At 29.9% G+C, this 12,779-nt stretch overlaps 1 protein-coding gene across 4 annotated transcripts in view; it reads right to left on the bottom strand.

Annotated features, from left to right (window-relative positions):
* Window positions 1-12,779, bottom strand: part of LOC129916374 (uncharacterized protein DDB_G0287625-like) — a 145,987-nt gene that overhangs the window by 71,236 nt on the left and 61,972 nt on the right. For all 4 annotated transcript variants that reach the window (XM_055996265.1, XM_055996261.1, XM_055996262.1 and 1 more), the window contains one exon: window positions 1,669-1,773. The gene's annotated coding sequence lies outside the window, so the exon portion shown is untranslated. The remainder of the gene's footprint in view (window positions 1-1,668; window positions 1,774-12,779) is intronic.

The raw sequence follows: 12,779 nt of genomic DNA, 5'->3' as shown, positions 1-12,779 counted from the left end.
TACCAAAACCCTTTCAAGGAAAAAAACTAGAGCGTGTTCATTACCCAAATAATTTCAATTTTGAATGCCGTTTTTATAAGTTAGATATGAGAGAAAGAAAAAAAGAAAGAGAGAAGGATTAAAGAAGGTCGTTAATATTATTCCGGTGGCAATTTTTTGATTTGAAAACTGGAGCTAAGATCTGCAACGGAGGGGGTTACCTTGCTCCACTAAACACCTAATAATTTGAATGCATAATTTAATGCATATGTTTTCTAAAAGACTAGAATATAGGTATTATATTGAACATTTCGATCTATCTATATGGACTATATAAACACAAGGATTTCAGCGTGAGTAGGTATTCTTATTCTACCACACACGCAATACAAGGAACATTTTCCATTCAAGAATCATAAATTATCACACCTTTCCTGAAAGTATCTAGATTCTGTTCGTGCTCATAAATCTTGCGATAGTTTTCATTATTTTTATACAAGCGATGCAAGTTAATGTGAAATATAAAAGGGATCATATTTCGCACCACGACAAGATGCATATATAGTAACGAACAAAATTCCCTCGGTTTCGACTTTAATCTTTATCCCTCTATCTGTCGTATTTTTATTTGATGTTAAGTAGCATAAACATATATGATCGCGTGTGAAATCAAAATTTGAAAAACGACATTAAAACGCACATGGCCAGTCTGCACGTGAAACAATATTTTATCATTCCGTTAAAAAAAAAAACTTCACACTGTTGTTAATATTCATTTATAAGGTACACCTAAGGAAATAATTTTTCCATTGAACTTCGGAAATCCTAGGTTTATGACTTCTTTGTGAAATCATGTTACGAGTTTATAGCTACTTAAAATTGCCAATGCATAGCATCATAAAATATCATCAGTCAAATGGAAGACTTCTTTGAAAATTCAATCGCTAGATCAAATAATGTATACCTATGAAGACAATAAAGCCATACAAAAAGTAATTAATTCGTACTTGAAAATTACTTTTTTTTGATACATAGCTTAATGTATTTTGAAAAACTTTGACATAGTATGTATGGATAAAGGCTTAAAAGGCACGTGAAATGCAATTTATTTTATGAGCTTACCTGAAAATTGATGACATCTTGAATGTAATTGTTGAGGAATATATTTTCAAAAAAATAACGTAATTAGCAAAAGGTGTGGCTGCAGCACTCTTTTATTTGTCAACCTATTTTTATCTGTAGAAATGATAATCCATTTAATTTTAACAGGTGACCAGGTATGCAGAAAATTTTTGTGTACAAGTTTGTTTTTTTGTTTTTTCATTATCTAATCATTATATCCATGTGGTTTCTTAGTTTAATGGTTAAGGAAGGGTATCTTTAAAAAGGAAATTAACGATTTAAGAATGCGAGTTTCAAACTGTTAATTTGCCATAACCACGCAATTGAAACTTCTTCACCTTTTAGATACACAACAACATCAACAATAAGAAACACTAAGACCCTAATGATCAACCATCAATCAAACTGAAATATTATTACAATGAACCAAACTACAGGGTGATCAAATCGAAATTCCACACAAGAAAAAGTTCAAATATTTCCATAAAAATACACAATAATTGCTTAAGAATAAATTGGAATAAATTTTCAAATAATTTCTAGAATATGAAGTTATTTTTTAATTACCTCTGAACTAACCAGTAATTGGAGAGATCCACCAGCTGTTTGTTATAAATGCTAAATAGCATAATATGCTTGCCCAATGCTCATGTAATTTACCATGGTACTAATCTGAAAATAATAAGAATATTTTATATAATAGTTTTTAATTTTATATTATGCATTTATAATTTATATTTATACTTAAAACATTATTTTAAATATATTTATAGTGATTTTTGTTTAAATTTTTTTTCTTTTATTTAATTTAATTATGATTAAGTTTTTTCTAGAATCAATAATTTTATGCTTAAATAAATTAATAGTACCGAAAGTAAATTCTTTCATATCAATACATTGTTTGCGTTTTTGAAACTTGTTATTGTTGAATGTGGGATTTTGACGACTTTGACGCAATTGGCTTTTCTTCACAAAAACGAAAATTCTAAATTTCGGACTTAGGCTAGTTATTTAAAAGAACATTCTGTATTTGGGATCAAATGATATTAAAGTGTAAAGATAGATAAAACCCTTACTTTACATAACACGAAGAAACATAAACTTTAAAATTTTTAAACTTATCATACAAGTACATTTTCACCAATGGGTTTTATATCTTCTAAATAAACAACCTGGCTCTGAATTAACATTAGTGCTTAATTTATTGAAACAAGAAGAATTCTTAAATTAAGCGGACAAATCTTCTTATATTCTTTAATGTGCAAAAGAATCTATTTTATTTAAGGTGAAAATCTTCTTATTTTTATGAGAAGGCATTTCAATAATAAAAAAAAACTGGCAGCACCTGAGGTGCAACTCATGGGTCACTAGGCGAGTGCTCTACGATCAGGCTATCTCACTGTTGAAAATTAGTATGATAAACAGCAAGAGCAAAGCAAAAGTCTCACTAAAATTTAAAAATTTGTTTAAGTTGTTACTTCCAACATTAAAACGAAGTCCACATATAATAATTTTAAATTATTCACTTTTTATAACAAAATCTTTTAACATTATGACGTACGCACACATAATTAAGACAAAATCTTTTCAGTTTTAGTCCGTTTTAAGATGAAAATACATACTTATAACAATTAAATTAAGTTTACCTTAATTTTAACAGAATTTAAGCGAATTTCACTTATTTTAAGTGGAAATCGTATTATCTTATCTTATCTTATCTTGCTTTAAGGTGTCATTTATTTCTCCGTGTACTATTAAGCTTGTCTATTTTATTTTCATACTTCAATTTAAGAATACCAATTTAACTATTTGAAAATATACAATTATGTATTTGTTTATATCCTAGTTTTGTACTCTTTTTTGTATCCTTAATTGTCGGGGAAAGTGTGTTTCAGATCTTATGTTTCATATCAATAAAAAATGTTAAACAAAAGTTTGTGTTAAAGTACTTTACAGAAGTACAGACAAGTAATCACGATTAATAATCGTCTGTAACTTTTTTTTTGTTTGTTTCTATTCTAATTTAAATTGTTTTATTAATATGAATTTATTAAAGTCTACTTCTATAATATTATGAACATTATAAAACTTTTGTTTAAAACTCTTCTATAAGAACCACCCTGTATAGCATGTTCCTAACTCTAGTGGTATAGGTAGGGTAGACAGATACATACACTTATTATGTATAGATACAATGTAATATATACATAAAGTGTAGTATATGTATATCAACCTTCTCTTGAATTTTGTTTTTTAAAGCGGTCGTTCGTACATTGCAGTCCTCTCAAGTCCAATAGGTACATTATTTAAAATCGATATTTTATACTTACTGACGGCAATTGTTGAGTGTTACGCAGTTTTATTACAGGATGCTTGCGGTTGCATACTGCGATAAGTAGGTATGCCTTAGTTGAAGAACTTAGTACTTTAAATTATATATGTATTGTATATATACCTATGTTATGGAGGCTACCCTAAGATAAAATTAAGGCAGCAAAAAAATATTGGTGGCTGCGGCATTTAAATTTATTTAAATAAGTGCAAGAACATTTCTGGCATCGCATCCCCTCATACTAATACCATCTGTAGGTTTATTACGGTATATGTAACGTATTCACAAATTAGAAGCAGAAAATGTAAAGCACATTATACCAGCCTCCCACAGCCACCCACTTAATTTCCACTTCTCCATTTTTTCACATTGACCACGAGCAGCAGCCATACTGTTTCCCATTACTGCTGAGCTGACTGCTGTTGACTATCTACCTACACGACCAAGTATATATAGTAGTATCATGGAGACTGCCCGAAATAAACATCCTTTCAGCATGGAGTAAGTAGACAAAAACAACCAATGCAAAGGGATAAAATAATAAATGAGTACATGCCTGTGGATATAGTTCTATCCCAACCTCCATATGCACGTCCATGTACGTAAATGTGACTCTGTTTCAAGGATCCACATCCACACACAGGGCAACATTTTGTCGGTATGCTCCGCAAAGTTCTAACTTATGAGAGGGTGTACGGATACATAGGTATATATTTTTCAGCTGGGGTTTCTCTTTCTCGTTTCCTCCCTAGGACCATGGCGGCAGCAACAGTATCTTGCAAAATGCGAAGTGGAGTGGACAAAATCAATTCATGCTTTGGTTGATGAAGCAAGTGGAGAAGAAGACCAGTGTCTTGGATACGAATCCGCTCTCAACATTATTTATGTAAGAAGTGTGCGTCGTCGTACAAAGATGCTTGAGCTGTTGGTAGGTAGGTATGAGTAGGCATATATTTATGTAGGTACCTTATCTATAATATTTTTTTTTTTTGTTCAATATACGACAGCTATTAGTTTGAGTATCATTAAGGTAGTTATACTCGTGCAATTATATGAGCTAACTAGTTTTTTTATATTAATTATAGGAGTTTAACAGGCTACCACAAAAAAAAATCATATAAGTTAAGACTTATATAAATCTGAGGTAATAATGTACATTAAATATATTTATATAGCCAAAATAGACCTTAAGGGTAGTCGTAGTGCAACCTCCCCACATTCTTTCATCCATATTTATATTATGCAGCCTTAAGATTATATAAGCACCGAACCATAGACTATAGGTACCTAATATAAAGACAACTTCGTTCAAAAGTTCGAAAACTCAAAAAAAAAAACAAAATACCTACGAAAACTAAAAAAAAAACTATCATACAAAATCAAGTCTTGATGTTCTTTACTACTTCTTGACTTTTATGTGAAGATTGCTTATTTTCCTGAAGTTCAGGAACAAATGACCAAAAAGCCAGCTAGCAAATATTACTTCGAAAGTCTATTGTTTCCTAGCATTTCTACCAAGCTTTTTTCGGACTATTTCGAAAGGAGACACTCTTGTTAAAAACCGATTTAAAGATTTCAATAACAATTTAAATTTGCTTATCAAGTTGACGAAGTATTTTCTAGTAAATCTTTTAAAAACTTTGAGCTTAAGCTCAAATAGAACCGAATTTTAAAATTTTTAAATAGTTTTTAAGCCAAAAACTGAAATAATAGTCTTCGAGAAAAATAAAACAGAAAAAAAGAAAAAAACATCAGGAGTGTTAGTTACAAGAAAATAAAAACGTATTCAAAACCAAGATTTTGTCTTAAAATAAGCTACACATTAAGAAACAAAATTTAAAAATCGATCCCTTTAATTGTTCTATTAGTCTACTTTTATCTTAATTGATTGTTTGAAGAAAATGGTTCTATTTTTTTTTTATTTGACTCAATTTAAATTCTTAAATTCAAAATCATAAAAATACATAAAGATTAACTTTTGAAACTATTTAGATGGTCAGATAACTTTCAAATGATTGGTCTATTGTATACAGAAATCAAAACGCGATACCTCCTACAGCACATGCAAAACTTTATCCTTAGATGTAATGTTTTCTCCTCTGATGTCGAACGAACGGTCAGTTACTTTTCCTTATACTATGAGGTGTTTCATAGAGTTTATCGTTAACTTCTACCCTTTGTAAAACTTTTATAAAAGTGATTCAAATTCTTATATACATAATTTATATCAAAACACAATCTAGTCTGGTTTTCTGGTGTATTTTTTTTTTTTGCGAAAGAATCAGGAGTAGTTTTAAGAAAGAACAAACATTTCATTACAAAATTTTATGTCGAAATATTATATGGTTATGATAATTTATACAAAAAAAAACTAATGTAGAATATTATTTGTTAGCGGTGTTTAAAATCAGTGAGAAATAATAGGTAAGAAATGAATTTAAGCTTTTAAGTTCGGAAATTTTAAATGTCCTTTCTAAAGTACGAGTATCTTAAAAATACTATAAGCATTTTTTAAAACTGATTTTTGTATGTACCACATGCATTATTTACATTATTTCTGTATATTTTTATATAAATAAATACTTTAACTGTAATATAAAAATATCATTATTTATAATTTCCATTATTAAATAAGGTCTGAACTTTTCTAAATAATCTCACTCAGTTTAATAGTCCGCCTACAAAAAATATTTATTGGACCCTAAAAATGTTTCCCACGTTTAGCAACGCTAAAGCAGAGCAGTATAGGTACTATAAAATACGATCTTTTTCAAGTACTTTACCCGAGATACATAGACATGTATTTTCAATAAGTACTCAAGGTTCAAGATTTTAAGAAAAGATTCGCATCTAATTCGCCCAGAACTCGACCCTCTTCAAGAGAAGAAAAAAAAACCCTCTTGCTAAAGGTATACTTCGTTGAGTTGCAAAGGAATTGACGACCACGGAGAGAACAGGAAAATTCATCTCAAGTTACGTAGCAGTGGTATTTTTTTTTTTTTTTTTTAAATACAATAATCAACTAGTAAATGAGGGACTGCATGCCACTCATCATCAGATAACAAAGAACGGTGGCGTTCTGATATATTCCAATAGAGCCCAGCCGTTGAAAAATCCTTGCTAAAGAAAAAAAATCTTCAACCAACCGTGATGTGCGTAGTTTCAATCTCAGGTGATCGTATTCGTCTATGTAATTTTATATTGAGGAAATCTGACAGTACCTGAGTAAAGTATGAGAATATGTATGATTATTGTGGATTAAAAAAAAGATGAACGTTGCAGAAACATCATTGAATATGCACTTCAGATGGTATGGGAGCAAATGAAAATATTGTATTACGTCTTAGAAGAATATCTTTCTGCAATGATGCACCTAACAAAGATTCAGAAGAAATAATTTTTAATTTAACTGACTAGATATCTCTGTGTTACGTTATTTTTCTAATACATACTGTTTTACTTCCATTTTAAATTTATTTTCACTAAGTAAAAGTGAAAAATAATGATTTAATGAACAATTGTCTATTCTTAAATAAAATCTTAAATAAAATTTTGTTTGGGGTTATATGTTATAATACATTATGTACGAAATAGTATGATTGTTGACTGATGATATAAAATGTAAAAATTTTACATTGTCAGCAAAAACATACGTTTGTTTTTATTTGTTATTAGTAATTCTTTGTTGCTGAAGGCCAAAATTGTTTAGAAAGAAAAAAAATTCTCTGTACCTCAGCCACAACAAACGTACATATGCTTACATTTGTTTATCTTACGTAATCGCTTGTTTTTGTTTACCTTGCAAAATTTTACAGAGCTACGAACACAGTTATCAATAAAACACGGCTATTGTCCATAATGGTGCAGGTAGATAAGAAGTAGTAAGAATAAAGTACAAACCTGGCAGAAAAACGCTTCCAAGCTTACCTGGCTTAAGAGTTTTACTCATTCACAAAGAGAAAATAACGCAGGGATAACTTTACTTCTGGTTGGTAAGTAAAGTTGTCACTGGAGTTAATTTCTCTCTGTGTAACCGTGGTTTCTTTAACTCGATATTTAATCTTATTCTCATATTATTTACATTCACATTTTTCTAATGGATTATTATCTCCTTAAAATCCCATCCCTACGATTTCGAGATTTTCGAATCTGATTTCTGAAAACTCCAAGACTTTTTTAATTTACAACTCTCAAACATTCTGGTATATAAAGTAATTTTTCTACCAAATTTAAGATCATGATATTAAAAACCTCACAAAAATATAAGAGTTAGGAAAACCGAATATAAGAATAATAAAAATAAGGTACACAAAAGGAACGAAAATCATAACCAATGCTGAAAAAGGTTTTGAAATTTAAGGCTAGTGACAAATAGTCTATAAAAATTAATTATAAAACTTCAGGCAACAAAACAAACTTTAGGCAACAAAAAAAAAGTGTATTCGATTGTCTTTTTAGTTACAATTTAGTATAAATTAGTAATAATTAAATTGTTTGTTTAAAAAATATTTCAGATCTCAGGAATATTCTATCTCAAGAATATTCTATGTAAGTAACTAAAATATAAACAACGATTAAACTTTTAATTGGTTACTACCAGTTGGACAATCTCACTCATATTTCCTACACCGAAAATCTCCATAATTTTAACAGCAAGAAAATTTCAACCTTAAAAAACCTTGAAAATATAACAATCACAAAAATTTTTAATTTATACCGAAAAAGTATTATGAAATTTTTTTCAATATTAATTTTTTAGTCTAAAGCATTTTGCTCCAGTCAAAAAAGCAGTCTGCAGCTTATGTATTCCACATTGGATTGTCGCAAATTACCATCAATTAAGGTCGAATCATTGAAGCAATTATTTGGTAACATCGTGTTGTGGGTACATCCGTTCGTTAATATAAAGCTGGCTACAGCTAACTTCACATATAAAAACGCTTATATAAAGCGAACGCTGATAGTGCATTTCTCTTTATTTGTAATGAAATGAATCTCGTTTCTGGTTTTAGGATAAATGAATAGCATGGACCTATAGTGCACTCATCCTGCATTCGTTCTCTTTTTATCGCCGATTCATGGAATTTTCAATCCCAAGGATTACAGCAACCCCTGCAACATACACGCCACCTCGGAGAATTAATTTCGAGATCCATCAGGCCCACACACCCCAAAGCAAATAATAATAAAAAAAAAGGAAAAAACAGTTACGAATTGGGTGTAGCATCAATAAAAAATGTACATTATCACTTGGTCAGCATTCCTTATGACAAAAAGATACAATAGAACGATGTTGATGACAGCATAGTAAAGTATTAGGAAGACGAAGGAGGACACATCCAAAGAATAAGAAGGAGTAAAGCATCATGGTTTTTTTTTTTTTATTTTTTCTTCTTTTTTTTTTTGCTTTAAATAGGTATTCTTATATAAAAGAGAATTTTGCAAGCAGCAACCACCCTTGCCTGTCCACTACGTTTCATTTCTTCTTATTGTCTGCGCCTCTTTGGACAGGATTTCGCAAATTGACACTAAACGGCATCCATAATCTCAAAATCTGAATCAGCGTTCCCCCAGATACATATTTATAAATGAATAAGATGATCGTCGTGATTTGTCGTAATTGGAACCAATGTTGGACAATGGCCATTCGGTGGCTCATGGAACAATTTTCTGATTAAATTGTCTCTTAAGCCGGAACTCGTTCATATTGAATCAAATTCTCGACATTTTTTCTGTATTCTTTCGTCCATCACTCTCAATCTTATTTGTGTCTTATAGCAATTCCTTGCTCTTATATATAATTAGAGTGATACATTTGGGGCTGACCAAATGGTTTTTTTTTTTATGTGAATATATAATGTATATACATATTGTAGATATAAGAGATGCATCTTTTGGATTGGAGCCATTTCAATTTGTCTTGAGTCTCAATTGAGAAAAGAAGTAGGTATCATGAAACAATTTGTTTTATTTAAACAAAAAGTTTGAGTTTTTGTAAGCGAAAAAAATTAAATTCTATTTCCATTTCATTTGCTCAGTTTATTGGACAAGACAAGAATGAACAGAAAAATTTTAAGTAAATGATATTAATTAAAGAAAAACAATGTGTTTTTTAGTGTTGAAAAATAGTTATTCAAAAAATGGTACTAAGTAAATACCTTCATTTGGTTTTTTCTATCATCGTACATATTTAAGCATGAAATATTATTATGTAGCCAATTAGAATTTTAGGTGAGATGGTTCCCGTGATTTTATTTTATTTAACTGATTTTTTTCACTTTTTCTTCATTTATATTAATGACCCACACATAAAAATGGTGAACTATATACTACTTCTATAGAAAAGTTCAACTTTCTTGTAAATAAGACTTCAAGCTAAGTTGTATGTCTTAATTAGATTAAATATATTATACTTTTCCCGAAATAATGATTGATTTTAATAATCAATCTAGTCCTTGATCGATATTATTACTTACATACTACCTTCTGACAAAATGTTTTTACGTTTTCAAAAAGGTTAATTAAATTTATTTGATTCAAACAAGCGATTTTTGAATTTCAACGACTTTGAAAAAATAGTTTAGAGAAATACGCATTTAAATTTTTACAATCGACTTACATGTGTACAGAAAGAGCAGTTATTCTCAATCTTATTTAGTTCGCAGCGCACTTATAAGTTTAGTATTTTGTCACGGCGCGGCGGCTTATCCTAGGTATTTTAAAAAAGAAACAGTCAAGGAAATACGTACTTCTCAAAAAGATTTGCACAGCATTCACGTTTTCAGCACTGATTGTTTTTTGGGCAACGTGGCTCATCTTTGAGAGTCCTAATCCCTGTTTGCACTCTCGTCTTAAATGGCGCTTCGTGGCCTAAACTTCTTTTGATTTCTTTAAAATTTTCAAATAATATTTTCTTATTAGTTTCAAAAACACGGTCTTTTGAAAATGAAATTATGGTGTAATTTTTATATCAATAGAAAAAAATTGAGAGAACAACATTCCAACCGGTAAGATACGTTTTTGATTTTAATTGATTTAGGCCATAACTGCGGCTACCCTACAGATAGGTATTTATTAAAACTGCTATCTCCAAATTTATCTAAAACAAATAACTAAACGCTAAGAAATAATCTCGAAAACTGGTAACAAGCGGCATTTTCAATTTTCTAACGGGATTATCTCAAGAACGGGATGTGATAGAATTGTTCTGACTTCGTTTTCGAGCTCAGCACCCAAAAAACCTATAGAAAAGTATATCTTGGTGTCTGTAACAAAAACCTTGTTCACCAGTGTTATTTTAGTTTTTGTTTCAGTGCCTCTTAGTTTAAAGATTGTTCAAGAAATTAAGCCAATTGTTCGGGCTGATTTCAATGTATCTTAAATACATACATTTTTGATTTCTGGTTAAACAAAAACTGACAATACTACCCCATACTGTATGATGTATGACATTGATATTATATACAGTTCAAGTTGTCCTCTGAAAGAAGCACAAGATGATTTAGATCTATTGGTTTTAATACTAGCGACTTGCAGCCTGTCAACCGGTTTACTTCGTTACTGAAATACGGAAGCAAAAAAAAAATAGTTAGTGCCAATTTTTATTAATATACAAATTCATGCACACGATGTAAGAGTTATACTTCTTAATAATAATGTGAATGCATAACAACACTACACAGTTTTTAAAAGTTTTGGTCTTTTAAGTATATATTTTTAAGGTTTTTGTTAAGTTTGCACCAGCGCAGCGCTAGCGTTAGAACTTACTATTTCAATCAAATTCAGCACTTCATGTAATTTTTAATTAAAAATTAGAATATCTAGTTTGATAAAATTGAAATCCGGATATAAAAAGTAGATTATTACATGAGTCAACATACATGCTTTTTGTTTTAAAAAGTTGATTTCTACAACATTTCACCTTTTTCGCATAAACAACTTTTTTTAACATAAAAAAAAACTGAAAAGAAAAAAACAACTTAAAAGTTCTAAGACAAAATAAATAGAAATGTAATTCATCAAGAATAAAATACTGGAAAGGTTTGAAAAACTCAAAAAAATGTTGTTTTGAAGTTAAAAGTTTGATTAAAGTATGCTTGAAATATTTTTTTTTTTTCTACAAATAAATTTAAACCGACTCCATTTTTTAGATCTTATTTCTTTTGGGTTTAATACGAGCCAAAATATGTGGTGGAATATTCCGCATACAACTTCTAATAAATGGGCTTACAAGCTGAAAATATTCAATCAAAATTGATTTGAAAGATCTGCTTGCCCACGGAAGTTCAAAATAAACTGCAAGTAAAAAACTTAAATAACTGAATCTTTTAAAATTAAAACATATACATCTTTAGCGAACTGTCCCTTTTTGCATGTAAATTATTACACTGACTTTTGTTTCTGATCAACAAAATGATTCTTCAGTTAAACACTCATTCAATGTGAACAACAATAAAATTATAGAAAAATAAATTGTATACTTCGGTGAATAGGTATGTATACCTGCTAGAAACCACATTTCAAATACTAATACAATTTAACACACAACAACTCAACTCATATCACCTTTAATGTATAAATAGGATCAGTTATCAGTTCAAAATTCCTATATAATAGTTACCTATACGTCACAAATGAAGGTGAAGGTTTTGAATTCTATTGGCACACATGACATCCCGGTATGTGCATATGACAACAATACAAGTGTGGTAGGTTAGGTGAACGCTTTTATCTGTCTAACAAGCACAACAATAGGCAAAGTTACTGATCCCTTATGTTAACTGCAAGCAAATTGTTAGCATATATATAACCAATGTGCCCGTTATAATACTTCAATTGTTTAACATAAACCGCCACAATAGAAAATACGTAAACACAGACGCAGAAGTCCCGAATGAAAAGAAACAAAGTCAAGGTCATTGCGAAGAGTTTAATTGTTTGAATGGAAAAATGTTATAAAAAAAGGAAAAGACTGAATGAATGGAATTGAATTGAATTAAAAAGGAGAAGAGGGCGCTACATTGTAATAATTATTTTTACTTTTTTTTATTTTGTTTGTTTTTTTTTTTTTTATTATTCTCTACATAACTTTTTTATTCTATTCAGAAATCCAGCCACAGGAGACTGGCGGCGGCGGCGAAGTAGTACGTTCATTGATGTTGGCCAACAAAAGTCAGTGAATCTGAATGTACGAAAAGTCTGTTATTGTTATAATAATAGTAGCTGGCAGTGGTTGTGGGCGAAGGCAAAGTGACAGCAGTATGTAGGTAAAATACACATCGACCACAGATACAAGAGTCTAAGCGAAATTCAAGCGCAATAATACAAATAACATGAAGGGGACAGA

The sequence above is a fragment of the Episyrphus balteatus genome, chromosome 3 (assembly GCF_945859705.1).
Source record: "Episyrphus balteatus chromosome 3, idEpiBalt1.1, whole genome shotgun sequence".
Lineage (NCBI taxonomy): Eukaryota > Metazoa > Arthropoda > Insecta > Diptera > Syrphidae > Episyrphus > Episyrphus balteatus.
The sequence above is the reverse complement of the archived record's forward strand: the minus strand, read 5'-3'. Positions and strand labels throughout refer to the sequence as shown.